Here is a 27,268-nt window from a genome sequence, read left to right as displayed (position 1 = left end):
AGTTTGATGGAAAGGGGCAAATCCGTGGCGTCGTTACTACAGTTTTTGTCAAAGGGTTTTGAGAAGATTGATTAGAAAGCATTTTGTGCCAGGCGCGGTGGCTCACACCTGTAATCCCAACAGCTTGGGAGGCTGAGGTGGGCAGATCACGTGAGGTCAGAAGTTCAAGACCAGGCTGGCCAACACAGTGAAACCCCGTCTCTACTAAAAATACAAAAATTAGCCGGGCCTGGTGGCGCCTGCTCGCCTGTAATCCCAACTACTCAGGAGGCTGAGGCAGGAGAATCGCTTGAATCTGGGAGGCGGAGGTTGCAGTGAGCCGAAATTGAGCCGCTGCACTCCAGCCTGGGCGACAGAGTGAGACTCTATCTCAAAAAATAAATAAATAAAAATAGACAGCATTTCCTGATTGATGAGAGAATAGCTATGCTCATCTACTCCTGCTGAAAGATTATGCAGTGTATTATGAAGTACTTAATAAAAATTAAATGAAGAAATTTTACAATTGACTATAAATAGGAAAAATAATTCCATTTTTCTAATTTAATGTTAGAATGTGTATGTGACTCAGAAAAATACACCTAAAAAAAAAATCCATCTTGGCCGGAAGCGGTGGCTCATGCTTGTAATCCCAGCACTCGGAGGCCAAGGCACGCGGATCACCTGAGGTCGGGACCTGCGTGACCAACATGGAAAAACCCTGGCTCTATTAAAAAAAAAATACAAAATTAGCCGGGTGTGATGGCACATGCCTGTAATCCCATCTACTGGGAAGGCTGAGGCAGGAGAATCGCTTGAACCCGAGAAGTGGAGGTTGCAGTGAGCCAGGACGGCGCCGTTGCAGTGGGCCAGGACGGCGCCATTGCACGCCAGCCTGGGAAACAAGAGCGAGACTCCGTCTCAAAAAAAAAAAAAAATCTATCTTTAGAAGGATTACAATCCAAAATTAAGAAGGCTTTTACATTTTTCTCCTTTACGTATAGCGCCTCTCAATCCACAGCCTTTCTTTATTCCTGTTTTATAATGATATGACTACAAACACAAAAGATTCACCCTAAAATCCAGCAGTCAAAGTGAAGAGAAGTATAAGATATTCATGAGTCAAAAGCTTCATGATTTCAATTTACAAGAACTCATAATCCATAAACCATGGATTACCTATTAAATAAATGATAAACTGTCCAAAAGTTAACTACTTTAATTCTCTATGCTTCTAATTCCTCATCTATAAAACAGGAGATTATATTAGCTCTCACCTCGCAGGATTCTTATGACATCAAATAAATTAATGTGTGTAAAATACCTGCAAATGTGCCTAGCACGTGGTGATTCATCAATGTAGACTTTTGTTAATACTGTTTGACAGTTACTGATGAGAAAAGTCACTGCTGTCAGCCGGACACAGTGGCTCACGCCTGTAATCCCAACACTTTGGGAGGCGGGTGGATCCCCTGAGTTCAGGAGTTTGAGACCAGCCTGGCCAACATGGTGAAACCCCGTCTCTACTAAAAATACAAAAAAAAAAAAAATTAGCCGGGCGTGGTGGCGGGCGTCTGTAATCCCAGCTACTCGAGAGGCGGAGGCAGGAGACTCGCTCAAACCCAGGAGGCGGAGGTTGCAGTGAGCCGAGATTGCGCCATTGCACTCCAGCCTGGGTGACAAGAGTAAAACTCCGTATCAAAAAAAAAAAAAGAAAAGAAAAGACACTGCTGTCGTTGAGAGAAATGATATAATTTAGGAATTACAGGGTGATGTAAGAACAATTCTTTTTTAAGTGATGGCACTCATGAGTTCTAGGAAAATTTCCTAAGATCTAACTTTCCTTTTTCTTTTGAGATGGAGTCTCGTTCTGTCATCCAGGCTGGATTGCAATGCCGCAATCTCAACTCACTGCAACCTCTGCCTCCTGGGTTCAAGCGATTCTCTTGCCTCAGCCTCCTGAGTAGCTGGGATTACAGATGCCCACCACCATGTAGGGCTAATTTTTGTATTTTTAGTAGAGATGGGGTTGTACTATGTTGGCCAGACTGGTCTCGAACTCCTGACCTCAGGGGATCCACCCGCCTTGGCCTCCCAAAGTGTTGGGATCACACGCATGAGCCACAAGATCTAATTTTTCAATATTTTTCCAGCCGAGCTCAAAAAATCTCTTACTCGAGTGTTCATAATCATAAAGCTTTCATAGTTCCTCAGCTTCCATCACAGATAACTCCCTATGTACGTAACCAATTCTCCCAAGTAACATGTGGATTATTAATTTGGTTTAGCAAGTACTTGAATACCAGATAAACATTACTATTCTAGACATTGGAAAGACACAACCCCACCACTAATAAATTGATTGCCATTTTGGGTTATAAAGCAGTATCTTATAAATTGTAGAGAATCTATTCCCCCAAAGCCTGATTAGTTAGTTCTACGTGAATTGATAACCAAATTATTTCCGAACCAACAATACTGAACTGGTGAAATCATAAACCCCAGATAGATTTTGTATCCTATAATGCTCAACCTGAGAGAGCCAAGTGCTTCAACCCTCACATCCTGCCAAGTAGATACTAGGAAAGGATAAATCTCCAAAGTATGTGTTTTGACACACAATTCTACAGCATTCTGACACTGACTCCTACATTCAGGCTTCACTGTACTCTTCTTCATTGGCAAAGAAAAACCACAATTTGAGTTCATTCTATTTCACTATAGTTGTTAAATAAAAGAGAAAGTGTAAATCTTACTTTTTTTTTTTTGAGACGGAGTTTTGCTCTGTCACTCAGGCTGGAGTGCAGTGGCACGATCTTGGCTCACTGCAACCTACTCCTCCCAGGTTCGAGCGATTCTCTTGCCTCAGCCTCCCGAGTAGCTAGGATTACAGGCGCCTGCCACTGCACTCCAGCCTGGGTGACAGAGTGAGACTTCATCTCAAAAAAATAAAAATAAATAAACGTGCCTACCTTTGTTTTATAGACAAGAAATAATTTGTCTTTTTTTCTTTTTTTGAGACTGTGTCTCATGCTATTGCCCAGGCTGGAAGTGCTGTGGCCTGATCTTGGCTTACTGCAATCTCTGCCTCCTGGGTTCAAGTGATTCTCCTCCCTCAGCCTCCCGAGTAGCTGGGATCACAGGTGCCCTCCACCATGCCTGGGTAATTTTTGTATTTTTAGTAGAGATGGGCTTTCGCCATGTTGGCCAGGCTGTTTTCAAACTCCTGGCCTTGAGTGATCCACCCTCCTCGACCTCCCAAAGTGCTGGGATTACAGGTATGAGCCACTGAACCCTAATGGCCTAATTTGTCATATAGATAAATATTGTCAAATAAATTACGTCAGAGAACACAGTGTATTGTAAAGTGAAATTCAATAACACACTAGGTTGAAGGATTGAGCAACAGATCATTTTGCTCCATGTTATCCCCATGAGCTAGGCTGTTTTCTTTGTTTGTTGTTTTTTGTTTGCATCTTTTTTTCTTGAGATGGGATCTTGCTATGTTGCCCAGGCTGGCCTTGAACTCCTAGGAATAAATGATCCTCCTGTTTCAAGTTGTCCTCTTAGATGTTCTGAGAGTTGCATGAAAGAAGGGGAGTAAATGGTTCTAATTCAGGCTTCGGTTCTGGAAAACAAAGCCAAAACTCAATCCTTCTGACATTAGAAGACCATTCCATCATTTGAGTCTAGGAGGTTGAGGCTGCCGTGAGCTATGATCAAGTCACTGCACTCCAGCCTGGACAGCAGAGTGAGACTCTGTCTTTTTTTTTTTTTTTTTTTTTTTTTTTTGAGACAGAGTCTCGCTCTGTCGCCCAGGCTGAAGTGCAGTGGTGTGTGATCTCGGCGGCTCACTGCAAACTCCGCCTCCCGGGTTCACACCATTCTCCTGTCTCAGCTCCCCAGTAGCTGGGACTACAGGCACCCACCACCACACCCGGCTAATTTTTTGTGTCTTTAGTAGAGACAGGGTTTCACCGTGTTAGCCAGGATGGTCTCGATCTCCTGACCTCGTGATCTGCCCGCCTCAGCCTCCCAAAGTGCTGGGATTACAGGTGTGAGCCACTGCGCCTGGCCAATGACTGTGTCTTAATAATAATAATAATAATAATAATAAGGGTAGTCCAAGTGCAGTGGTATTTACGACGAATTGATTATAACCAGTTACAGATTTCTTTGTTCCTTCTCCACTCCCACTGCTTCACTTGACTTGCTTAAGGAAAAAAAAAAGAAAACATTTATATTATTATTGGCATGACACATGTCAGGCCTCTGAGCCCAAGCTAAGCCATCATATCCCCAGTGACCTGCACGTATACATCCAGATGGCCTGAAGCAACTGAAGATCCACAAAAGAAGTAAAAATAGCCTTAACTGATGACATTCCACCATTGTAATTTGTTTCTGCCCCACCCTGATAAATGTACTTTGTAATCTCCCCCGCCCTTAAGAAGTTTCTTTATAATTCCCCCCACCCTTGAGAATGTACTTTGTGAGGTCCACCCCTGCCCGCAAAACGTTACTCCAAACTCTACCGCCTATCCCAAAACCTATAAGAACTAATGATAATCCCACCACCCTTTGCTGACTCCTTTTTCGGACTCAGCCCGCCTGCACCCAGGTGAAATAAACAGCCTTGTTGCTCACACAAAGCCTGTTTGGTGGTCTCTTCACATGGACACGTGAGACAATACAGAGCCAACTAACAATAGTTCCATGAAGCCCTTACCAGTTAACCAATTCACTGGAAAGGTCATAATTCAGTCTTTAAAAACGTGTGTGGCAGGACAGTGAAACAAGTTAAACAACACAAGGAAGCAATGAGACATATCCAGAATGTGAAACTTGACACAGGACAATCCAGTTTCTTTAATAAATTAATGATGGGGCCCAGGGGATTGGAGGGGGGCAGGATTGAGGTGCGGAAGCAGGGCAGGAAGTCATTCTTGCCACAAGGCATATACAGTGGTCCACTATCAGACTTTAAACCCTGGCAAAATAAATATTAGCTACTTCTAAGATGATATGCCTTCAAGTCTTCACCTGGGATTTTCCCAACTGGTGGATTATTAGGATATAAGAGTTTGAGGTAAAAAAGTAAAAAAATCTTCATCTTTCTCCCTCCTCCCGTGTCTCTATTTCTAGGGGTGACCACCAGTATTAGGTTAGAATGTGTTCTTCCAATATTTCATCTCCTCAAATCTCCACTCTTGTCTTTACATGACCCCCTCACTCTCCCTTCTACTGCCTCACTTTCTAGTAAGTTTTCTTGGGCAACTTTAGAGCAGGGATTATAAACTTAATATATACTGTGGCCTGGAGATGGGGGAACAGGGACCTTAAATTGAGTTTGCAGGTGGCAGCCACATGAGAGTGCTCTAGCCAATGGCTGCCTGAGGGAAAGCAGGCTCAGTGGGCCCTGTTTTTTGGAGATAAGCTAAAAATCTGTACTTTAATATGAAGACTTTTAGCCCCTGGAACTCATTAAAAGTTTTTAACATAATACACCCCCCCGCAAAAAAAAAAAAAAACTCATAACAATACAAACAACAAAAACAATGAGGACCCAACTCAGCTCACAAGCTAACAGTTTGCTACCTCTGCTTTTGATTTATAAGAAGCTTCAGATCAACCATAGGATGTTAGAACTGGAAAGGATGTTAGAAATCATCTGGTGCAAATATTTTATTTTATGGCAAAAGGAAACCGGGGCCCAGAAAGGGGCTTTGGCTTCAGTGCAGGTGAACCAATGTTAACTGGGGACTAATTACTATGCCAGGCAGAGGACATGCCATAGTAATTGTCCTGTCCTCAAGCTGTTCACAGTCTAGTGGAAGAGAGAACCTGTGAACAACTGGAAAGCTGTTTCATATATCCCCATGCAACCATATATATATATATATATATATATATACATTTTTTTTTTTTTTTGAGACAGAGTCTCACTCTGTGGCCCAGGCTGGAGTGTAGTGGCATAATCTCAGCTCACTGCAACCTCTGCCTCCTGGGTTCAAGTGATTATCGTGCCTCAGCCTCCCAAGTAGCTGGGATTACAGGCATGTGCCACCACGCCCGGCTAATTTTTGTATTTGTAGTAGAGACAGGGTTTCACCATGTTGGCCAGGCTGGTCTCAAACTCCTGACCTCAAGTGATCCACCCTCCTTGGCCTCCCAAAGTGCTGGGATTACAGGGATGAGCCACAATGCCCAGCCAGTTATTTCTTGATTATATGCTAAACAAGGGGTGAGTTATTCATGCCTCCCCTTTTAGACAACATAGGGTAACTTCCTGACATTGCCATGGCATTTGTAAACTGTCATGGTCCTGGTGGGAGTGTAGCAGTAAGGGTAACCAGAGGTACTCTCATGGCTATCTTGGTTTTGGTGGGTTTTGGCTGGCTTCTTCACTGCAACCTGCTTTATCAGCACGGTCTTTATGACCCGTATCTTGTGCCAATATCCTATTTCACCCTGTGACTAGGAATGCCTTAACCTTCTGGGAATGCAGCCCAGCAGGTCTCAGCTTCATTTTATGCAGCCCCTGTTCAAGATGGAGTTGCTCTGGTTCAAATGCCTCTGACAATACCATGTAGCCTGGGTGTGTAGTAGGCTCTACCATCTAGGTTTGTGTAGGTACACTCTATGGTGTCTGCACAATTATGAAATTGCTAATGATGCATTTCTCAGAATGTATTCCTATTGTTAAGTGACACATGGCTGTATATGTATCCAGCTATCTAGTCCGCTCAACTGTAATATCTATGGGTTTGGAGATTTCTCCAAAACTCTTTCTACCACCTGCCTGCACATTTATTCCATATCAGCGGATGAAGCAAGACTCATTCTTTGAGTCCGGGAGAAGCACCTTGGTGAGGCTTTGGGAGGCACCAATGTGCTCTCTGAAGGAAATGGCCTGAGGCTCGAGGAAAATAATATGGGATGGAGACCTGGGAAGAGGGAGAGACCAGACTTATTGTCAGGTTCCTGAACAGCATATTCGTGAAATGAAGGGCGGTGGTCATAGAGACAGCATAGCCAGGAGGTGTTGCTTAGAAGAGTGGGAGGCCAGCGCAAAGGTTCACACTTGTAGTCCCAGCACTTTGGGAGCCTGAGGTGGGAGGATCACCTGAGCCCAGGAGTTCAAGACCAGCCTGGGCAGCATGATGAAATCTCTTCTCTACAAAAAATACAAAAATTAGCCAGGTATCGTGGCGCATGCCTGTAGTCTTAGCTACTCAGGAGGCTGAGACAGGAGGATCATTTGAACCTACAAGTTGGAGGCTGCAGCGATTTCCACTGCACTGCAGCTGGGGCGACTGAGAGAGACTCTTTCTCAAACAAACAAAGAGGTGGGGAGAGAAGAGCAAGGTACAGTGGTTCAGGCCTGTGATCCCAGCACTTTAGGAGACAGAAGTGGGAAGACTGCTTGAGCCCAGCCTGGGCAACATCACCAGATCCCTGTCTCAAAAAAAGTTAAAAAAAAAAAAAAAAATTAGCCAGGCCTGGTGGCATGTGTCTGTAGGCACAGTTACTAAATCAAGGCTGCAGTGAGCCGGGATTCTGCTGTTGCACTCCAGCCAGTGAGACAGAGAGAGACCCTGTCTCTAAAAGACAAAAAACAAAAGCTGAGGAGGGGGAGAAAAAGGACTGAACTAGAAAGAAGAGGCACTTGCTGCTTAACATTTAATGCCCCAGAGTTGCTCTCTTGCCTCCTGCTCAGCCCCAGCCCAGCGACCAGGTGAGTGGAGTGCTTGCCCTGCACAGGCATCTACTCACATCTCTCAAGGAGGGTTTAGGGAGTTGAAGCAAATGGTAAAGAGCAGAGAGTGATGTTAGTAATCCAGTGAGGACAAGAAACCCAGAGTGAGCCTCCTAACACAGTGTCCAGTGGAGAATATGGACTCCCTGCTCCCTTGAATTTCTCATAAAAAACCTCTAATTTCTGGGAGTGGGGATCAGGTTGTGCCATGTGTATAAGAACTACTGGCTTCAGTGGTCATTTACCCTTGGTTAATAAGTCCTGGGAATGCTGGCAAAAACACCGGAGCATGCTCCAAGCTACTTTCTCCCTATTCTTTGCACTGATAGTAAAATCAGTAAAATCAACTCACTAACATTTCACAGGCTACACTAAAAGGGTTTCCCAGCTGTGCTGCAACATCCCTTGTTGGGACTCCAGCACATCCTCCACATCCCCTATAAGAAATGGTCCAAAATTTTCCCCCACTTCTTAAGTCCTTAACACCTCCTTTGGGATTCTTTATGCAGCTGGATCTCACTTCCTACCTTAGAGATAAGATCTCTGCCATCTGGTGGGAACTCCCTCTACACCTTAGCATATCTCTGGGTGCATTCCTGTTCCTACATTTTTGTTAAAGCTGTTTCCTTCTGCTTCCCCCTTCCCCCTCCAATTCCATCCCTTCCCCCCTGCTACTTAATCCTTCTCATCCTTTAGGGCCTAATCCAATCCACAGCTCCTCCACACAGTTTTCCCTGACATTTCGTGCCCACAATGATATCTTCTTTCTTTGAACTTAGTGAAGTCTGTTATGAAAAGTTCTAGAATCACCAAACAGGCAGTGCCTTAAGTCACCTTTTAGTCTAACCTCATGGATTTACATATTTGCCTAGTCCTTTAGCCAGTTAATGGCTGAGCCAGGACTGGACTGCAGCTTTCTGATTTCCAGTGCTGTTAACTGTGCTACTATATTTTAAAAATTCAGGGCCGAGTGTTTCTTCTCTTTCACGGGTCGCTTGCTGCTGGTATATGGCATTGTAAATGCTAGCAGTTTTCCTTCACATTGCAAGCCTGGTCACCTTTTACACTGCCACATTTCCTTGGAGGGAGAGGTTGGGGTTGGTTTTGGGGACTGGAGACAGTACCATGTAGCATAAGAATTTAAGGATAGAGAAGCAGGAAAACTGGGTTATGATGATGCATTAAATAGCTACCAGAGAGGTGGCTGCTTCCTTCTTTGTTCCGTTTCTGTACCTTGTTAAATCTTCTAGGCCGGGCATGGTGGCACACGCCTGTAATCCTAGCACTTTGGAAGGCAGAGGCAGGTGGATCACCTGAGGTCAGGAGTTCGAGGCCAGCCTGACCGACATAGTGAAACCCGTCTTTACTAAAAATACAAAAATTAGCTGGGCATGGTGGCCCGTGCCTGTGATCCCAGCTACTCGGGAAGCTGAGGCAGGAGAACTGCTTGAACCCAGGTGGTGGAGGTTGCAGTGAGCCAAGATTGCGCCACTGCACTCCAGCCTGGATGACAGAGTAAGAATGTGTCTCAAAAAAAAAAAAGAAAAAAGGAAAGAAATAACCATAAAAATAGGCAACCCAGCAGCCCTTGGGGCTGCTCTGCCTATAGAGTAGCCATTCCCTTATTCCTTTACTTTCTTAATAAACTTGCTTTCACGTTACTCAAGGGACTCGCCTCTCATTCTTTCTTGCACAAGATACAAGAACCCTCTCTTGGGTCTGGATCAGGACCCCTTTCCCATAACAGTATAGTCTATTGCTCCTAGGCTACAAACTGTACAGCATGTTACTATATATATATATACTGAATATTGTAGGCAAGTGTAACACAATGGTATTTGTGTATCTAAACATATTTAAACATAGAAAAGGTATATAAAAATACAATATTACAATCTTTTTTTTCTTTTTTTGAGACAGGCTCTCACTCTGTCGCCCAGGCTGGAGTGCAGTGGGGCGATCTTGGCTCACTGCAACCTCCACCTCCCAGATTCAAGCGATTCTCGTGAATATGGGGTTTCCTCATGTTGCCCAGGCTGGTCTCAAATTCCTGAGCTCAGGCAATCTGCCCATCTCAGCCTCCCAAAGTGCTGGGATTACGGTTGTGAGCCACTGCACCCAGCCAGCGAGCTGTGATTGCACCAATGCATGCCAGCCTGACAGCAGAGACCCTGTCTCAGAAGAAAAAAAAGTATGAAAGAAAATGTGTTAGAAGTTACCTACAGCTAGATGCCAGGAGCGGTGGCTCACGCCTGTAATCCCAGCACTTTGGGAGGCCAAGGAGGGCGGATCACAGGGTCAGGAGATCGAGACCATCCTGGCCAACATGGTGAAACCCCGTCTCTACTAAAAATACAAAAATTAGCTGGGCGTGGTGGTGGGCGCCTGTAATCTCAGCTACTCGGGAGCCTGAGGCAGGAGAGTGGCTTGAACCTGGGAGGCGGAGGTTGCAGTGAGCCAAGATCGCGCCACTGCACTCCAGCCTGGTGACAGAGCAAGACTCTGTCTCAAAACAAAACAAAACAAAAAGTTACCTACAGCTAGATAATTCCAAAATTTAGCAACTGTTATGTTCTATGATAAATCTCAATGTCTAAAATTTGCTTCATTATTATCTATCACTTTCCACAAACATCATGGTACAATCCTAGGAAACATTGCTGTGACCGTTCTCAATCCAGTAACTATTCAGTAGGAGACCATCTCTCTCATAAGCCCTCCAGGGTTGGTGACTGCTGACTCTGAAAAAGTTTGGAGTAAAGAGCTCATGAGTTTCCATACATTTTCTGAATATAACTTTCCTCCCAAAATTCCAAAGTTGGGTCCATAAACAAGTGATTACCATTAATATCTATGGATCTATTTTTATGCCTGAGTACAAAGTCATTCAAAACATTTTTTCCCACCAGAGACTTGAAACCCCTACATGCATGTTACTCTTGAGACTCAGACTTTTCCTCCCATACTTTACCAGTGATATCACTGGTAACATTACAAATGGTGATAACTGCTCAATGTACAGGTAGCATAGAAGGATGCATGCTTGATCAAAGATGACTTAAAATCATAGGTCAGGCCAGGCGCGGTGGCTCACGCCTGTAATCCCAGCACTTTGGGAGGCTGAGGCGGGTGGATCACCTAAGGTCAGCAGTTCAAGACTACCCTGGCTAACATGGCCAAACCCTGTCTCTACTAATAATAAAAAAATTAGATGGGCGTGGTGGCACACGCCTGTAATCCCAGCTACTCAGGAGGCCGAGGCCCGAGAATCGCTTGAACCCGGAAGGCAGAGGTTGCAGTTAGCTTAGATTGCGCCATTGCACTCCAGCCTGGGTGACAAGAGCGAAACTCCATCTACAAAATAAATAAATAAATAAATAAAATCATAGGTCCGTCCACTGACTTTATTTTAAAGGACAATCTCTACCTCCAGCTGCTGTTTACTAAGTTGAATATCTGCAATTCTTGTTTCCAATAATTCAAAGCATTTTAAAAGCATGGGTGTGTTTCAAAATGTCCTCCAATCAAGTAGTTTTCAATTGCCTTGCCTCAGGGGACCATAAAATATGCATTTGAGTATCTTGGATTCATCAATCCTCAGACCACATCCAGCACAAAATTACACTGTGAGGAACTTTAGGCCCAACAGCTGCAGGAGTTAGAGGAAGGGAAATAAGGTCAAACAGGAATGTGCTGTCTGTGCATAAAATTAGCATAGCCTTATAGGTTAACATAAGATAAACATAAAGCATGCTAGAAAAAAAGCAGGTAAAGGTGAAAATAATATGTCATTGAGCTAGACCTCTCCAGGAATTAAGGACACCAGGTCACTCACATTCCTAAAAGAAATACGTTCCATTAGGCTTGTTATGAGGATGTTCTCTACATTTCCACAGCAGGCTCAAGTCTAACAAGACTGAATTACAACTACCACTGCTTGAGGACCCTGAATTTGATTTTTCATTTGTGCCATATTTACTCTATAAAACCCACAATAACCACTTTAATTTGCTGTATAACCATTATTACATGGTAAGCATGTTTGTCTGTATAGGCACATTTGGTGGTGTTCAGTTCCAGATTTTAAAACTTTGTTTTTTGCCTAAGGTAGCTCCTTGAAAGAAGAGCTCTTCGTGTTCTACATCATACAATATTAATCGCCACATTTTCCTGATGCACTGCAGATATTGAATCACTTGGAGGATGCCTTACAAAAAATGTATGAAAACAGCTTTTACTACATCTCAATAGCTAATGTAGAACACATTATATTCTAGGATGATAGCCAAATCCTTTTATCAATGGAAAAAATTAGTAAATATACATCTGATGACATTTCAAGGAACTCTCTAGAATAGAAAACTATAAACCCATTTTGCGAGGACTATTTTGATAACCCCAGCAGTTATCACATATTCAGAAATCCTTACCAACTTCTCACTTTTATCTCACAATATTTCTCCTTTCCAACCCTAGGATACTGGAGGGTTAAAGTCTGGTATTTAATGTCTTCTGTTACTCCTGTCCTGTCACTCTTTCCCACCTTCTTTTAATTCTCAATATTCTTGATGTTCCAGAAAGTAAAACCAGAAATTAGAGAACCACCATTAAAATAAATCAGATCAGAACCAAGTTACTTAATTGTCAGAAGTTAATATTTAACTTTCAATTTGAAAAATGAATCCACTCTTAAATGTAGTGCTTTCACATAAAACTTTTCTCTTCCTTTTTCTTTCACAAGCTCAAGAGTTCCTAGGAGAACTCCACCCCCTACTCCCAACAAAAAGGTATTCAGCTAACCAATTATGCACATAAACCACCAATTTTCACATGTAAATATTCTTGTACATTATCATTTTACACATTTGAATGTGATTTTTACATTTAAAGTCCCGTGACAAGGCTTTGGAGATCTCAGCCTGTGGGCTATGGACAGATTAAGATTTCTTTTCTAATGATCATTTCCTTTTGGTGCTAATGTGTTTGTTCCTTATTAGTGCCACTCACTGGCCTGGACTTAAGCCAGATTAAAATAAATTCCTTTGATTTGCCTGGTTTCAAAGACACAAAAGAATTTCCCACTTTGAAAATCCCCACAGAGTTTTGGCTAAAGAATGTGTCACCTCAGGATGTTGATACTCTTCATTATGACTTATGCTGTTAGGAATTCCTCAACCTTAAGAGATAAGGTTGGTGTTGCTCCCTTCTTTTTTAGAAAACTGCAAAGGTAATGTCATCTGCTGTGAGTCTGATACCATTGTTAACTGTGCTTAATTCCTGAAATAATATAATACAAATTGAAATTTGTTTTAGGGATTTTGTAAATGCGTGACCACAGTTATACAGCCTTAGTTCTACTGCTTAAAATTGGATATCTGAATATATTTGAAGTATTTGCAGAAAAATCACAAAAGCATGTCTTTTTTATCATTGAATATGTCAAGGAATAATTTTAATAAGCTTCATCCAGCTTTCCTATTATGCATGATTAAAATGTAAGTTAATACATAATTCAAAACTATTTTGAAGTTATTAAAATGAAGACATTCCTTTAGATTAATGTGTTAACTGTTTCTATTTTACAAATCTGCAGATGAAACCAAATTTTATTTAACACTAAAACATGTGATAAGCTAAGGAGCACATCATCTGTATCACTTCAATACAAGAAAATAATGACAGCTTCCTTTATCCAGAAAATTATGCATGTTAGGAGGAGGTCTGTATTCAAAAAGGCATTTTCTTTTTCTCTTTTTTTTTTTTTTGAGACAGCATCTCACTCGGTTGCCCAAGCTGGAGTGCAGTAGTGCAATCTCAGCTCACTGCAACCTCCACCTCCCGTGTTCAAGCGATTCTCCTGCCTGAGCCTCCTGAGTAGCTGGGTTACGGATTTTCTAACCCCCAAGATAACTCTACCACCACAATCCAAACAACATTTGAACTTTTTTTTGTTTGTATCATATGTAAGCACTAAGAAAGCAGTTTTAATAGAAATTAAACATATATAGTGTTCTCTTTAAATATATTTAGAAAATTACTCAAGATTAATATAATTTTTCAATTGTTTTAGTTCTTGTACATTTTGATGATCAATAAAAGCTGGCCATACTTGCTAATTTAATTGTCATCCTAAATATATGTAATCCTGCCTAAGAACTTCCAAAATCTCTTTAAGAGTCACTATAGAATTGAAAATATAGCGGATTCCTTTAAAGGGCTGATAGAAGGGGATGGTAGGTGAGTGAGAGGACAGGATTATTGAAAAAAAACAACAATAACAACAAGAAGAATGATTTAAAACAACTGAATTCATGGAAATAGAATGAAAAATGGTTATCAGAGACCAGGAAGGGCAGCCAATGGGGAAGGGGGAGAGATGTGGGGATGGTTAATGGATACAAACATATATTTACATAGAATGAATAAGATCTAGTACTTGGGGCCGGGCGCAGTGGCTCACACCTGTAATCCCAACACTTTGGGAGGCCAGGGCAGGTGGATCACCTGAGGTCAGGAGTTCAAGACCAGCCTGACCAAGATGGAGAAACCCCATCTCTACTAAAAATACAAAAATTAGCCAGGCATGGTGGTGGGTGCCTATAGTCCCAGCTACTTGGGAGGCTGAGGCAGGAGAATCGCTTGAACCTAGGAGGCGGAGGTTGCAGTGAGCCGAGGTCGTGCCATTGCACTCCAGCCTGGGCAACAGGAGCGAAACTCTGTCTCAAAAAAAAAAAAAAAAAAAAAAAGATCTAGTACTTGATAGCACAACAGGGTGACTACAGAAAACAATAAATTATTGTACATTTAAAAATAACTAAAAGAGCATAATTGGATTGTTTGTAACATAAAAGAAGGATAAATGCTGGAGGTGATGGATACCCCATTTACCTTGATGTGATTATTACGCATTGCATGCCTATATCAAAGTATCTCATATACTCCATAAATATATACACCTACTATGTGCCCACAAAAATTAAAAAGAAAATAAAAATAGATTTAAAAAAGAATGATAGTTTTTATGTCGGAATTTATGTTTGATGTGTTTATGTGATGTGTTTGTGTTGTGACCTATATAATAGGTGAATGTATGCAATACTTTTCTTTTAGAATTAGTCAAGGAAGAAGTAACCAATGAAGGAAGAAAAAGACTGATAAATTGACTGCCTGCTTACATATAATAAAGAAAAAATATGACAAATGAATTCAAAGGATTACAGTCCAACTGAGAAAAAATTACTTGATCACATATGACATATAGAGAAAAAGGGCTTAAAAATCAGTAGAGCAAAACACCAATAGAAAATGACAAAGACTGTCAACAGACATTCACAAATAAGGAAATATAAATGGTTAATAAACTTACAAAAATATGTTTAACCTGATGACAGATGAAGACATACATGTTAATCCACTGAAATGCTTTTTGACGATTATATTGGGAAAGACAAAAATGAGAGAAAAAGCTTAATGTTGGCAAGTATTTGCTAAAGCAGGTACTCTCATATTCTGTAAGTGGGAATACAAATTTGTGCCAAAACTGTAGAGGATAATTTGACAACGTATACTAAAATTCAAGATGCTCTAGTATGATCCAGAAATTCTACTTTTAAAATCTTATCCTGGCCAGGCGTGGTGGCTCATGCCTGTAATCCCAGCACTTTGGGAGGCTGAGGTGGGTGGATCACCTGAGGTTAGGAGTTCGAGACCAGCCTGGCCAACATCGTAAAACTCCATCTTTACTAAAAATGCAAAAAATTAGCCTGGTGTGGTGTGGCATGCCCCAGTAATCCCAGCTACTCAGGAGGCTGAGGTGGGAGAATTGCTTGAACCCGGGAGGCGGGGGCTACAGTGAGCCGAGATCGTGCCACTGCACTCCAGCCCGGGCAACAGAGCGAGACCCCATCTCAAAAAAAAAAAAAATCATATCCTAAGGAAATATTATAGGTAACGTGAAAAACTGGAAACAATGGAAATCTCCCAGAGTAGAATTATTCATGAAGTCTAATATTCTGTATCCATTAAGTTTATCTATGTGAGCTATTTTGTCTGAGATGTTCAATCAGAAACAAAAGCTACAGAATATTATACCTCTATTAGGTTGGTGCAAAAGTAATCACAGTTTTTGCCATTGAAAGTAATGGCCAAAATGGCCGGGCCTGGTGGCTCATGCCTGTAATCTCATCACTTTGGGAGGCCAAGGTGGGCAGAATTCGAGACCAGCCTGGCCAACATGGCGAAACCCCATCTCTACTAAAAAAAAAAATTAGCCAGGCATGGTGGCACATGCCTGTAACCTCAGCTACTTGGGAGGCTGAGGCAGGAGAATTGGATGAACCCGGCAGGCAGAGGTTGTAGTGAGCTGGATCCGCCACTGCAGTACAGCCTGGGTGGAGAAAAAAAAAGAAAAGAAAAGAGGCCAGGCATGGTGGCTCACACCTGTAATCCCAGCACTTTGGGAGGCCAAGGCAGTCAGATCATCTGAGGTCAGGAGTTCGAGACCAGCCTGGCTAATATGGTGAAACTCCGTTTCTACTAAAAATACAAAAAAATTAGCTGGGTGTGGTGGCGCACACCTGTAATCCCAGCTACTTGGGAGGTTGAGGCAGGAGAATTGCTTGAACCTGGGAGGCAGAGGTTGCAGTGAGCCGAGATTGTGCCAGGGCAGTAAAAGCGAAACTCTGTCTCAAAAAAAAAAAAAAAGGGATAGAAAAGAGAGAGAGAGACAGAAAGAAAGGAAGGAAGGAAGGAAGGAATGAAGGAGAGAGAAAGAAAGAGAGAAAGACCGAGATTACTTTTGCACCAACCTAATTACATGTGTTAGTTTAAGCAATATAATATAAGGAAGTTATCTTTAGAGAACTATAAAAGACATATTTTCTTTTAATGTTAAAAACCAATATTGTAGAACTGAAAGAAAACATGTAAATAATAATTAAAAGAATGAACAAGGCAAGTTATTCAGGATTCTACCATAATGAAATTATCAGGTATCAGCCAAAGTAAACTGCCCGCACTTTCATGTTTCTGTCCCCAAAAAGGAAAGGCTATATAAAACACCATTAAAGTGGTCAGCCTGTAGAAGAAGCTATTTCACTAATAACTCCGTCATTGACTACACACTGTATTGAGCTAATATAGGAAAAGATTTTCTTTTACAGTCTGAAGAAGATTAAAATTCCATATTCTTCATGCCAAGTATCAGAGTCAACATTTGGGCCTTGGCCTGACTTGGTAGTCCTGACGGATCTCAGAAGATGTGGAATGAGAGGCCCGTTGCGGTGGCTCATGCCTGTAATCCCAGCACTTTGGGAGGCTGAGGCGGGTGGATCACGAGGTCAGGGGTTCGAGACCAGCCTGACCAACATGGTGAAACCCCATCTCTACTAAAAATACAAAAATTAGCTGGGCATGGTGGTGGGTGCCTGTAATCCCAGCTACTCAGGAGGCTGAGGCAGGAGAATTGCTTGAACCCGGGAGGCAGAGGTTGCAGTGAGCCGAGATCGTGCCACTGTACTCCAGCCTTGGCAACAGAGCAAGACTCTGTCTCAAAAAAAAAAAAGAAGATGTGGAATGAGGACTGAAATCCCCTAAAACCTGTTTATAAATGATTGTAATGGAATTTTGGATTATCTGGCATTTCATTTTAGGGGACTTTTCTTCAGTTTTAGTTTTACTTTCTTTTAAAAAGAAACAAAAGTAAATCTGATTATGTTATTCCTCTATTTGCAAATCTATTATGGATAACCATTGTCTAAAATATAATGCTCAAACTCCTCCTTATCAAGGCAAACAAGGCCCTTCTGACAACCTACCTTAACCAATCTTATCTAGGGTAAGTCTCCACTCACCCAACTCCATAGCCCTCCTAATACACACACACACACACACACACACATACACACACACACACAGAATTCAGTGAAAAGTTTGAAGACACTGTGCCAACACAGTGAATTTCACCTCTGTGAAGCCTTCCCCAAGTCTGTGTAGCAGTTATCATATTTTATTTTTATTTTATTTTAGTATTTTATTTTGTTCTGAGACAGAGTCTCGCTCTGTCGCCCAGGCTGGAGTGCAGTAGTGAACTGCTTGACCTCCTGAGCTCAAGAGATCCTCCTGCCTCAGCCTCCCAAGTAGCTGGGACTTAAGGTACATGCCACCATGCCCAGCTAATTTTTTTAAAAAAATTTGGCTGCAAACGTTGCCCAGACTGGTTTGAACTCCTGGTCTCAAGCAGTCCTCCCACTTCAATCTCCCAAAGCACTGGGATTACATGTGCAAGCCACCACTCCCAGCCCTGTTTTATTTAAGTGCGCATTCTCTTCTCTAAACAGTAACCTGTTCAAATAAAGGGGCCAAGTACTCAACATCTGGTAACTGAAACAGTACTATATTATAATTGTTTATATCAATAAATCAGAAGAATGCTTTGATAAGGGTTTTGAACCCAATGCCAATTTTATTGTGTTTGTTTGTTTGTTTGTTTGTTTTTAAGAAACGGCGTATCACTATGTTGCCCAGGCTGGTCTTTATCTCCTGAGCTCAAGCAATCTTCCCACTTCAGCCGCCCCAGTAGCTATTACAAGCATGAGCCACCACACCTTACCCTGAACCCAAAGCCAATTTTAAAGATTTACAAACCAGTCATTTCAAATGAAGAATAATGAAATCCAAGTGGAAACAAAAACAAACAAAAAGTTTTAGTTATACCCAAAACAAAATTGACGAGGAATGCTTACACTAGGCGTCTGTATGGACGCAGGCATAAAAGCACTGACTATGATGATGACAGACTGACTGCTCTGCCACCCTATCGCTAAAGAGGGCCCATCGATCCTGACCACATTGCCCAGGTCCAGCCCTAAGAAGCAGCATGGACAGAGCAGGCTTTGCTTTGTCAGGATGGCTATGCAACGAAAAGGGAGCTCTCTGAAGAGGGCCAACTGAAGGGATGCTTGGGCTTGCTGGAAAGAAGCCTATTGGTTAGAGAAAAGCCTAGTGGAAATAGTCAGCTCAATGAATCAAAGGGAGTTGACCTAATCTCTTTCTCCTGAGAATTTCTGCCTGGGTGAAGAAGGCAAAACTGGATCTCTGCATATAGAAGCACATGATAAACAGTTGTTGCTAGAAAAACTATGGCTGTAATATGTGATAATATCCATTAAGAGAATAATACTTTTGCCAGGCATGGTGGCTCCTACCAGTAATCCCAGCACTTTGGGAGGCTAAGGCAGGTGGATCACTTTAGGCAAGGAGTTAGAGACCAGCCTGGCCAACATAGTGAGATGTCTGTTCCTAAAAAAAAAAAAAAATTTTTTTTTGAGACAGAGTTCACCCTGTCACCCAGGCTGGAGTGCAATGGTGCAATCTCGGCTCACTGCAACCTCTGCCTCCCGGGTTCAAGTGATTCTTCTGCCTTAGCCTCCTGAGTAGCGGGGACTATGGGTGCCCACCACCATGCCCGGCTCATTTAGTATTTTTTAGTAGAGATGGGGTTTCACCGTGTTGGCCAGCCTGGTCTCGAACTTTTGGCCTCCCAAACTGCTGGGATTATGGACGTAAGCCACTGTGCCTGGCATCTACAATAATTTTTTTTTTCTTCTTTTTTGAGATGGAGTCTTGCTCTGTCGCCCAGGCTTACGTGAAATGCCATGATCTCGGCTCACTGGGTTCCAACTCCTGGGTTCAAGCAATTCTCCTGCCTCAGCCTCCTGAGTAGCTGGGATTACAGGCACGTGCCACCACACCCAGCTACTTTTTTGTATTTTTAGTAGAGACAGGGTTTCACCATGTTGGCCAGGCTGGTCTTGAACTCCTGACCTCATGATTCACCCACCTCGGCCTCCCAAAGTGCTGAGATTACAGGTGTGAGCCATCGCACCCAGCCGCCCCAAATTTTTTTAAGTTAGCCAGGCATGGTGGCATGCACCTGTAGTCCCAGATACTCTGGAGGCTGAAGTAGGAGGATTGCTTGAGCCCAGGAGTTCGAGGTTACAGTGAGCTATGATGACACCACTGCTACAGCTTGGGAGACAGAGCAAGACCTTGTCTCTAAAAAAGTAAAAATAAAAATAAATAAATAATGCTAATAAAAAAGAGAATAATACTTTTGACTCTTTGATAATGGTCATTTTCCTCTGCTTTTCCTCTTTTTTTTTTCCTCATCAGAACAGAACTTTAACTAAAATACTGATAGCTAACCATATTTAGAAAGACCAGGTTGATGTGGAGAATTTGGAAATGGAAATAGGTTAGAAGAACCCGCCTGCAACAAAGATTTTTAACTTTATTATTATTTTATTTATTTATTTATTGAGACGGGGTTCTGATCTGTTGCCCAGGCTAGAGTTCAGTGGTGTGATCACAGTTCACTGCAGCCTTGACCTCCCAGGCTCAAGAGATCCTATGACCTCAGCCTCCAAGTAGCTGGGACTACAGACTGGCTAATTTTTGTATTTTTAATAGAGATGGGTTTTCGCCATGTTGCCTCGCCTGGTCTTGGTCTTTAAATATTTATTTCTTTTAGTATTAAAAGTTAGCTCTACACTGACAAAGCTAAGAGCACAACACACATTTATCAGAGAGTGATAGGAGGGGAGCAAGGAGGAAATTGCTTCTCCCTCCCCCATCTAAGGGAACATCAGGAAATTGGTAATTCAGCATAACATGGGTGGGCAGAGATCTCTTTCTGTTTCCCAGACGGAGTCTTGCTCTGTCACCCAGGCTGGAGTGTAGTAGTGCAATCTCAGCTCACTGCAACCTCCGCCTCCCTGGTTCAAGTGAAACTCCTGCCTCAGTCTCCCAAGTAGCTGGGATTACAGGTGCGAGCCACCACGCCGGGCTAATTTTTGTATTTTTAGTAGAGACGAGGTTTCACCATGTTGGCCAGGCTGGTCTTGACTCCTGACCTCATGATCCACCTGCCTCAGCCTCCCAAAGTGCTGAGATTACTTACAGGCATGAGCCACAGAGCCTGGCCTAGAAATATCTTTTAAAAGCATTCATTCCAGCCGGGCGCAGTGGCGTGCTTCTAAGTGCATCAAACCATTAAATATCCAGACAAATCAGACTTTTTTGCCTATTTTAACTCTGCTTCTCTCCTTACATTGGACTCTTCTAGAATGCAGGAGTTTTTTTGTTTGTTTTTGTGTTCTTGGCAGTTTTTACGGTTTTATTTAAACACAAAACGTGCATATGAGCTATCTATTCATTTTCTTTGCTGCACAGCCTGGCATTGGGGTTGGTGACTCTGACGGCCAGCTGGGCAGAACTTTCCATGATGGTTTTGCGGTTCTTGGTTTTTGTGAGCGATCTCAGCACAGTAAGATTTGTTGCACATCAGCAGCACTTCCAGCTCCTTGATGTTCTGGACCAGGAACTTTCAGAAGCCACTAGCAGCATGTGCTTTGTTTTTTGTTTGTTTGTTTGTTTGTTTGTTGTTGTTGCTCCTATAACCAATGTTGGACATCAAGATCTGGGCCTTGAACCTTCTATGAACCCTGTTGTCAATACCTCTGGGTTTCCACCAGTTAAGCTTCATTTTGACATATGGGTCTGACTGGTGCCGGATGAACTTCTTGGTTCTCTTTTTAATGATCTTGGGCTTCACAACGGGTCTGAGGGTAGCCGTGATGCTGAGGAGGAGATGGCTGCCACCTCTGTAGGCAGCCCAGAGGAAGAGCTAGAATGTAGTTTTTAACTCACAATTCAGAACTCTCCTGAACCTGCAGACTAGGTTAAGGTTCCTGCTAGCTACCTGCAGCATATAGCCCTTACTACTCTCACAGCACCTGTTAAGTAAGGAACTACTGAAATCACTTGCTTAATTACCTGATGTGTACTCCACCTGGGCAAGGATCTTGCATGTCTTTTTTTTTTTTTTTTTTTTTTTGAGACAGACTCTCACTCTTGTTGCCCAGGCTGGAGTACAGTGGCACAATCTTGGCTCACTGCAACCTCTGCCTCCCTGGTTCAAGCAATTCTCTGGCCTCAGTCTCCTGAGTAGCTTGGATTGCAGGTGCCCACCACCACACCCGGCTAATTTTTGTACTTTTTAAATAGAGACGGAGCTTCGCCATGTTGGCTAGGCTGGTCTCGAACTCCTGACCTCAGGTGATCTGCCCACCTCGGCCTCCCAAAGTGCTGGGATTACAGGTGTTAGCCACTGCACCCGGCCTCATGTCTTATTCAATTGTGTATCCACAGTGCCTACTATAAACCTGGGCACAGGACAGATCCTCAGTACATAATTGTGGAATCAGTAAATGAGTATTCTCTTATACATCAAGGTTGCTAAATATGTTAGATGAATGGTGTGGTAGTTTGTTCTATCGATGTACCCCGATGAACCAAATCTCCTGCTATTTACATCCTTTACTGCCATCTCTTCTTGAATCTGACACATTTTAACCAATAGAATACAGCTAAAGTTGTCCTGTGCCAGTTCCAGGCCTAAGTCTTAAGAAACCTTGAGCTTCCTCCTTTTGTACAAATGGAAGAAAATCCTAACATACATAGTCCAACTCCTTCGACTACCAAGCCAGGAAGAAGCCCAAGTCATCTATATGGTGAGGCCACATGTAAGAGAACTAAGAACCCAGCTGACAGCAAGAACTGAGGAACTCAGCTGAGCAAGAACTGAACCCCTTCTCCCATCAAACTCCACCAACTAGCACCAATGTACCAGTCATGTGAATAGGCCACCTGGGAAGTGGATCATCCAACCCCAGTCAAGCTGCTCCAGCTGATGCCATGTGGAGCAAACTGCCAAGTCCTGCACAAATCTCAGAATCGGGAGCAAATAAATGATAGCTACTGTTTTAAAGCCCTGAACATTGGAATGGTTGTTATGCAGCAACTGATAATTGAGATAGAGGATAGGTGGATATTTACATTTCACAGAAATAAAATACAAATCATGTGCTCTATGTGCATGTATATGCAAAGATTTGCTGCAATGAAAGGCAGCAGATTTACAGAGAGAACTTATATATTTCCTGGACATACAATAGTCTAATATGTTATTAAATCAAGCATTATAGAGTGTTAGCATTTTTCTTTTAGTTATGAAAAATAACTAATGTTTGTGAATAAGAACTATTTACTATGTGCGCAGCACTTTGTATGCATAAATTCTCACCATAGCAATATGCTAAACATATTATCCCCAATTTATAGACAATGAAACTGATAGTTAGAGAGGAAGTAACCAGGCCAAAGTCACACACTGAGCAAGATTCAGAGCCCGAATTTGAACTCAAACCATGCAACTTCAGAGCCCAAGGTCTTAAAAACACTAGAGGGACTTTCCGAAAAAAAGCCACCACTACCACCACCACTACTTACTACTACCAAAACCAGTCATGAGAACAATGTAATTGTGCTCCTTCAAGGGAGAATTACTGTCACTATTTCTCTTTCTCTCCATTTCCATTCTTTTTCTCTCCAGCTTCAGCTGAGCTCCTCCAAGACTAGTGGTCTAGTGATGCCATCAGCAATCTCACTACATGACAGCCCCCCAACCAGTGTTTAGGAGAAAAATGACACAGTCACGAATGTTACCTCTAAAAAGGATTTGCAGAATGAGCATTAACCTTACCACACATGCAGCACCTCCTGAAATAGTGTGATTGCAAGGAAATGCCTCTCTAACAAAAAATCTCTTCCCTGAGTGGCAGATGTCTGAAATCTGCCATTGTGAAGGGGAATGAAAAATGATCTGCCACATGCTTCTGTATACCTGATTCTCTGGACTCAATTTCCTCATCTGTAATATTAGAGAACTGATTTGTTAAATTCTCTAAAACTTTATGGTTCTATTTTTTTTTTTTTTTTTTTTGAGACGGAGTCTTGCTCTATTGTCCAGGCTGGAGTGCGGTGGAGCAATCTCAGCTCACAGCAACCTCTACCTCCCAGGTTCAAGCAATGCTCCTGCCTCAGCCTCCCAAGTAGCTGCGACTATATAGGCGCAGGCTGCCACGTCTGGCTAATTTTTTGTATATTAGTAGAGACGGGGTTTCACCATGTTGCCCAGGCTGGTCTCAAACTCCTGAGCTCAGGCAATCTGCCCGTCTAGGCCTCCCAAACTGCTGGGATTACAGGCATGAGCCACCGCACCCAGCCCTGGTTCTGTTTTTTAATTTAAATTTAAGATAAATTTAGCAGCTACTAGGTTATTAAGTTAGGCAAGGGATTATAAAAATATAGTGATTTAATTGAAAGGCACTTGTCATAGATGGGTTTTATTTCTATTCTGAAACCTAAAAGAAAGAATAGGATTCTGGGAACATAGACTATGTAAATTATAGTCTACCTAAGTAGACTACAAATATAACAGGCTATATAAAATAAACCAATCACAAAAAGACAAATACTGAATGATTCCTCTTATATGAGTCACCTATGTAGAAAAATTCATAGAAATATAAAGAATAGTAGTTACCATGGGCTGGGATGAGGAGGAAATGGAGAGCTGTTCAGTGAGTACACAGTTTCAGTTTTGTAAGATGAAAAATTTCTAGAAATTAGTTGCAGAACAATGTGATTAAACCTAATACTACTGAACTGTACACTTAGAAATGGTTAAGCTGATAAATTCTATATGTTTTTTTTACCACAATTTAAAAAAAGAAATAGAATATACATACCCCATGAATGGTACAGAGGGTAATACTTCAGTGGTTTGGGGAAACCAGATTCACTGGTGTCATGTGACTGACATCAGTGTAACAAGGAAAGCCCCCTTGTGGGAAGATGGGTGGCAGTCCTTGAAGATGATGAATGTTGACAGGTAGAGACAGGAAGATGAAGAGATAAGCAAAATTGGGGAGGTGGAAGAGGCTGCAATGTATTGGGGGATATGAAGGAACCCAGTCTGATTTAACACTTAAGCAATGTGCACAGAGAAGAAATGCTTAAAGAACCACATCCAGGGAATTTTATATTTTATTTTATTTATTTTTGAGACAGAGTATCTCTCTGCCACCCAGCCTGGAGTGCAGTGGCACAATCTCAGCTCACTGCAACCTCTGCCTCCCAAGCTCAAGCGATCCTCTCACCTCAGTAATTTTTGTAGAAACAGGGTTTCACTATGTTGCCCAAGCTGGACTCAAACTCCTGGGCTCAAAGGATCCACCCACCTCAGCCTCCCACAGTGCTGGGATTATAGGCATGAGCCACCTCACTTGGCCAGAATTTTAAATTCACTGAAGTTAGAGTTATATTTCCAGTGTGTATCATTTCTTCATAATTGAGGCAACATGTGCAATTGCTCTAGGGAATGAACTTTTTATTGCTTCAATTTTAGATTGATAAGATCACATTATGATGTATCATTAGGAACAGCTAATAACAGTAATGATCTAATAAGTGTAATGCAATCTAAGACACTTCACAAATAAACAAAAATTAAACCAAACTGGGCAAAATGCCCAGATTACTTCCTACACACACCAACAAAATACTATAAAAGTAAAAATGGAAACAAATGTCTCCCAAAAATGGTGGTTATTTTTGGGTTGTAAAACAATGGAAGACTTTTCTTCTTTTTCTCTGTATTACTTCTTATTTCTGTTTTAAAAATAAGCATGAACATCTTTTGATAATGGGAAAACATTTAATGATATAAATTGTTATTATACGTGGCATAAGAATACAAGAGAACCACTTCTTGAAATCCCAAAAGAAAAATGATGAGGAACCCACCTCTATCTCACCAACGTGGGGATTCCAGCTACTTGATAGCAGGCAACTTGCCTTTCATTGATTTTATACAACCCTAACAGGGATCCTCACAGTATACTTTCTCCAATAAGTAGTTTTTGACTATTAATGACTCTGGACACAGGAAAAGGAAAGGTTCTAAGCCATCCCAAGAATACATTTTGGCCCTGAATTTAACTAGAAAGAGGGAATAGCAGAAATGCTCCCACTACTCACCAAGCTAAAGATAATATTTTCAGCACTTGTCAAGTCCCATCAGTGAGCCAGCTAGGGAGCTCAGTTCCTTCTCCAAAAGATTAGAAAGTAAGCATCTTGTTCTCTTAAGGAGAGACTGTGAGTAGGCTTAAAATTGAATTCACACTTTTCATCTCTAATGGAAATCAATGTTACTATTCCTTCTGTTTCCTTCTACAGATATACTATGCATATATATATGTATATATGCAAATATGTATTTTACACACACACACACCACATCATATAAGTAATCTCTGTTAGCTGGATGTGTTGGCTCACGCCTGTAATCCCAGCACTTTGGGAGGCCGAGGCGAGTGGATCACCTGAGGCCAGGAGTTCGAGACCAGCCTGGCCAACATGGTGAAACCCCGTCTCTACTAAAAATACAAAAATTAGCCGGGCGTGGTGGTGGGCGGCTGTATTCCCAGCTACTTGGGAGGCCGATGCAGGAGAATTGCTTGAACCCAGGAGGCGGAGGTTGCTGTGAGTTGAGATCACATCATTGCACTCCAGGCTGGGCGACAAGGTGAGACTCCGTCTCAAAAAACAAACAAACAAACAAAATTGGTCTCTGTCTTCAGTTTTTCCTTTTCTTTTCTATGCAATATATTTAACCTATAGCTATGGTGTTAATTCTTGTTGATTTGAATCAAAGTTGAATTGTTGAATTGAATTGAAGAAAATTTCCTTAATTCATTCCACAAATGTTTAATTTGAGCTAGATGCTGGGTCTGTATCAGTGAAAAAAACAGTTTCTGCAGAAGCTTGAACTCTAATTTGCAAAGTCATGGTAAGTTATTAGTATAAAACTTACATAATTTCTATTAAAAAATGTGTACATGTATGAAATAACTAGAGTAAAATTACTCATGAACTAATGCTTTGTCACTAGTAGAGCTATGGGCTACCTATGGAGCAGATACCGGACCTCCAAATACCAGGACAAAGAAGCAGAATTGGATAGGCTTTGGTTAAACTAGGATTTTACATGTGGGAGGCACTTCATATATAATCATATCCCAATTATTTATACTTAGGGGAGGAATCCAAGTCTCAAGGAGATATAAATAACAGTGTTATTTTTTTTTTTATGTATTATTAATATTATTTTTGAGGCCGAGTCTCGTTTTGTCGCCCAGGCTGGAGTGCAGTGGCGGGATCTTGGCTCACTACAACCTCCGCCTGCCGGGTTCAAGCAATTCTCTGCCTCAGCCTCCAGATTAGCTGGGATTACGGGTGCCCGCCACCACACCTGGCTAATTTTTTTGTATTTTTAGTAGACGGGGTTTCACCATCTTGGCCAGGCTGGTCTTGAACTCCTGACCTCATGATTTACTGGCCTCAGCCTCCCAAAGTGCTGGGATTACAGGCGTGAGCCACTGTGCCTGGCCCTTTTTTTTTGTATTTTTAGTAGAGATGGGGTTTCACCATGCTGGCCAGGCTGGTCTCAAACTCCCGACCTTGTGATCCCCCCGCCTCAGCCTCCCAAAGTGCTGAGATTATAGGCATGAGCCACCACGCCCAGCCTGAAACACTGAGTGTTATTTAGAAGCATAGATTCATGCTCTT

At 42.1% G+C, this 27,268-nt stretch overlaps 1 protein-coding gene and 1 pseudogene across 14 annotated transcripts in view; both read right to left on the bottom strand.

The window, feature by feature from the left end:
* Positions 1-27,268, bottom strand: part of ANK2 (ankyrin 2) — a 678,765-nt gene that overhangs the window by 618,497 nt on the left and 33,000 nt on the right. The gene's annotated exons all lie outside the window — the stretch shown is intronic.
* On the bottom strand, positions 19,626-22,145 carry LOC115934366 (large ribosomal subunit protein eL32-like; annotated as a pseudogene).

Source organism: Gorilla gorilla, chromosome 3, assembly GCF_029281585.2.
Source record: "Gorilla gorilla gorilla isolate KB3781 chromosome 3, NHGRI_mGorGor1-v2.1_pri, whole genome shotgun sequence".
NCBI classification, from domain to species: domain Eukaryota; kingdom Metazoa; phylum Chordata; class Mammalia; order Primates; family Hominidae; genus Gorilla; species Gorilla gorilla.
This window is presented reverse-complemented; position numbering and strand designations above follow the sequence as displayed.